Genomic DNA, 4914 nt, shown 5'->3' with positions numbered 1-4914 from the left:
TTTAAGCTAAGTGACTTTTAAATACAGGGTGATACAAAAAGGTACAGCCAAACTTTCAGGAAACATTCCTCACACACAAATAAAGAAAAGATGTTATGTGGACATGTGTCCGGAAACGCTTAATTTCCAAGTTAGAGCTCATTTTAGTTTCGTCCGTATGTTCTTCCACCTACGCTCAACGGAGCACGTTATCATGATTTTATGCGGGATACTCTACCCGTGCTGCTAGAACATGTGCCTTTACAAGTACGACACAACATGTGGTTCATGCACGATGGAGCTCCTGCACATTTCAGTCGAAGTGTTCGTACACGTCTCAACAACAGATTCGGTGACCGATGGATTGGTAGAGGCGGACCAATTCCATGGCCTCCACGCTCTCCTGACCTCAACCCTCTTGACTTTCATTTATGGGGGCATTTGAAAGCTGTTGTCTACGCAACCCCGGTACTAAATGTAGACTCTTCGTGCTCGTATTGTGGACAGCTGTGATACAATACGCCATTCTCCAGGGCTGCATTAGCGCATCAGGGATTCCATGCGGCGGAGGGTGGATGCATGTATCCTCGCTAACGGAGGACATTTTGAACATTTCCTGTAACGAAGTGTTGGAAGTCATGCTGGTACATTCTGTTGCTGTGTGTTTCCATTCCATGATTAATGTGATTTGAAGAGAAGTAATAAAATGAGCTCTAACATGGAAAGTAAGCGTTTCCGGACACATGTCCGCATAACATATTTTCTTTCTTTGTGTGTGAGGAATGTTTCCTGAAAGTCTGGCCATACCTTTTTGTAACACCCTGTATAGCTGCAACAGTCTACCCTTCATCTAAAGTATTGTTATTAAGAATCAATTCTTTATTATCCATTGTCTGCTTAGGGCCAGCTCTCCATATTGTTTTGATTTTATTGTTTGTGTTCTCAATTTCAGATTTTAAGAACATACTTTTAGATTTTTTAATAACTTTTTTAGAATGTTACAGCAAAATTTGTTGTGAAATCTTTCCTAGAGATCTTTTTTAGAGGTCCTGACTGATGCATACAACAGGATATTTTTATTCTTTTTGTGAGTCACTGTGTACTGGTAATTTACTGGTACTTATTTTTTGGTGCTTTTTTCAGAAAAACTGTTTCAATGGACATATCCCCTTGGTGGACAACATAAGAAAACAACAGTCTCACACTACTAAATTCCAGTAGTAAAAATAACAGCAGAAATTAGACAAAACTTAAATGGCAGGTAGGCCAACAGGAAATAATACTTATTTTAATCCTAAAGTGTTTCTCAACCTCTCAGTTTTAAAACCACTGAGACCTTTAGCTGAAATGTCTGCTGCATTGTCATCAATTGACACATACTTAAACTTAAGGAAACCTTCCACGACAGTCTGTCCGACTTTCTGATAACACAGAATTACTTTTTATTCTGAGTAACATACAAACACTTTCATAAGTGAAAACAGACAATCTGTCAACTGAGAGTGGCTTCATAGATAACGCTGTACCAAAGGTAACATGCACTAAAGCCAATCGATGGATCGATTTTCCCCGCATATTCAGTACATCCGTAGTACACCCTCTGCTTAACAAGCCAGTGTTCACTTACACGTAACACATCTGATTTCATGTATTCTACAAATGTTAAGTTCATAGAAGGCACAAAGTACATTGAAATGTCAGCCACAGGTCCTGGGGAGCAGACAGGGTGTGGGTCAGTGAGGCCTTCTTACCTGAGAATAAATATGTCACTGTACACCATGAGAGCTTCATGCTGGCCACAAGCACTTACAGGACAAGTCCCATGCCCAGTGTATGTGCCAAGGCTGGTGCACTGTCACTCCATCTGACGGCAACTCCTGATGTTGCATCAGGTGTGTGTGTTCTTCACTATTCCTGATTCACCAGCATACAACACTGTTGCTTGTCCAGCTATGGAACACCTCTTTACCAAATATCCAAGGGCAATGGGAGTTGTTTGGGGTACATGTGAAGTGTGTGTTGGAGTCCCTTGGCGTGGGACATGTACAGGCTCAAAGCTGGGGTTTTAACTGAGTGCCAGACTGGTTACTGCAGAGGCACAGGGTAATTTTAGATTTCGTGCAGGAGAGACTGTGTTTCTACTTCTGTTTTCAATATCATATTTTCTGGCATTTTAAATGAGCACCACAGCTATGTCGCTGTATTCACAGATGGATCTGAACAGGGGGACACCATTGGTTGCTCTGTCGTTTTCCTGGATCCTGTTTTTCAAGATTCAGTTGCCTCCAGAGTTCACTGTATTTGATGCCGAATTATTCATGATCTTGAAGGTGATGGAGCAAATGAGATGTGCCGCACTTGCTAAATTCCTCACCTTTTCTGACTCTCCGAATGCCATTCAGTCTCTGCAACGCGAGTATCCAGCTGATAAAATAGTCCACGATAATTAGGGTGCATTTCCCAACTTACGAAGGCTGGAAAAGGAGGTGTTTTTATGCTGGGTGCCAGGGCACAACAGTATTGCAGGGATTGAAAGGGTGGATCAGCAACCAAGGACATGTGTCATGATCTTGAGTTAGTTCAGTACATCATCCCCCTGCTTGCTACTGTCTTGCTGCTGAAGTGCAGTGTCATGCGTTGATGGGAAGATGAGCGACTGGAAGTGACAGACAATAAGCTCTGTCTAGTAATGCCCACAACTTGGCCATGGTCTACCTCTTTCCAGCCACAAAGATGGTTCGAGGTACTCCTTACTCGTCTTCACATAGTTCAGTCATTATGACACATGGCTTCTTGTTCCAGCAATGTTTGCACTTTTTTATGCTGAGAGAGAAAAAGACAGTGGCAGTGGCAAAGAGACAGAAAAGTAATAAATACTGGAAGAGAGCAGACAGTGGTTGTGTTATCGAAAGAGGGAAGGAAACAATGACAGTGCCAGAGAAAGAGAGGGCCATGGTGGTAGTGTAATGTAGTTGACAGTGATACAACAGTGCTAGGAACAGAGTTAAGGAGCCAGTGCCATGGGGGGCGGAGGAAGCAATAAAGAGAAAGTGGAAGTGGGTAAGAGCCAGTGATAATGAGAGACATAGTATATGATCATAACACTGAAGAAGAAATAGATAGTGATAGTCAGGAGAGATAGCAGCAGCAGGAAGGAAGGAATTCAGTTTATTATCAGTAAGAGTGAGCAAGAGGGAGACAGTGATAGTGAGAGGACAGAAAGAAGAGGACTGTGGCTGTGACACAGGAGACAATGACAGAGAGACAATGACAATGAATTAGGCTGAATGAGTGATAGAGAGGGCAATTGGAAGTGTATTAGATTAGATTAGATTTACTTTCATTCCAATTGATCCGTAGTGAGGAGGTCCTCCAGGATGTGGAACATGTCAGAAAAACAACAATACATGACAAATATTTACAATTAAAACAAATAAGCTAATGTACCATTCCACAGGTCCCAAGTGGAATGATCGTCATTTTTTAATGAATGGGCATGAGTAACTTACGGTGATGAACTACTGGGTGTGAGTGAGTTACAATTAGGTGAGTTTGAGGCGAGTTGTCTGTTAAAAAAATGGCGAATATGCCTGCGTGCCAGAATATTTGTGAAAGTTTGTAAAGATGCCGAGGAAGGTATAATGAGGCAGCTGGCACCCCACTTTTCACTCAGAGATTTTTTTAACAGGAACATATTCAAAGTTTTTCCACCAATGAAAATATGTTTAACATTTTTTACTCATACTTAGAATACATGGTGTGTCTCTTATGGGTCCAGATGTGTAAATGGACTAAGAAATTTTGCAATGGCCATAATTCTGTTGAAAACAAAGCTCGTAAGAATCATTTGCTCAAGTGTCACTAATGACAATATTACTGTTCACAATATTGTGAAAGATCAAGTGTGCTTAACTGTTAACCACCACACACCAGAGAACAAGTATGGAACAGAGAGAAAAGAGAGAGAGTACCATAGTCATGATTTTAACTCACCTGTTTGCAGTGATTTTGTGTGGCTGAAAGTATTTCAAAATGTGTAGTTTGTCAGAAGTAGAGACAAAAACAGTATGTTGATTATTACAATTCACTGTTGAAAACACGATACTGTGTAATATTCAGTATTAGTTTCATTAAAATAACGCATGAAATATAATTTTAAGAAAAGTCTTGTTTTCGGAGTGAGTACATTTCCAGGTGTTAATTTTTGAAGAATATGAGTTGTAGCATAAGTTTAGTACTCTATACCTCTTACAGAAACCGTTTTATAACATGAAAAATTTAATTATTTGTAATCATTCTAGATCAAATATAAAAACATCAGAAATATATTTGAAAATTTTATTAGTACAAAAGTAAAAATATAAAGCATTGAAATTGGGATAAGGCAGTTTACTTTTAGGCTTAATCATACTAACACAACCTCATACCACTTGAGAACATCTAGGTCCCTCCAATCTTCCCTCAAAATGTCTTGCAGTTAACCTATCAATGCCACAGAGTTTTTCAGTCTTTACTGGAACACTGAGAGGAATGTTCAGAGGGTTTATTCAGTATGTATGCAATTCTCTTTACAGAACGTGCTCTCTGTCCCAGTATTAACATTATCATGTTCCCTGTGGAGGAAGATCTGATGTCTCACGTGTACTGCACGGGGGCCACCTGTGACCTGACAAAATGTTCGGTGGAATGCGGTTCAGGTCACTTGTGTCCCGATTGCCTGTGTATGGTGTCACTTCACAGTGGAGGTGTTTGCTGGATGGTCTATAGAAAAGGGGACATATTGCTGCATAAACTGCTGCAGTAATGGTCAGCTAGACATGAAATCATACCAAAGCAATTTTTTTTTTGTCAGCCTTTTTTGCTGTACTGCTTTATTAAAGTAAACAAAACAAAAGAAATAATTTTTACATAAACTTCGTGCTCTTTAACAACTCA

Source organism: Schistocerca nitens, chromosome 1 (assembly GCF_023898315.1).
Source record: "Schistocerca nitens isolate TAMUIC-IGC-003100 chromosome 1, iqSchNite1.1, whole genome shotgun sequence".
Classification (NCBI taxonomy): Eukaryota; Metazoa; Arthropoda; class Insecta; order Orthoptera; family Acrididae; genus Schistocerca; species Schistocerca nitens.
This window is presented reverse-complemented; position numbering follows the sequence as displayed.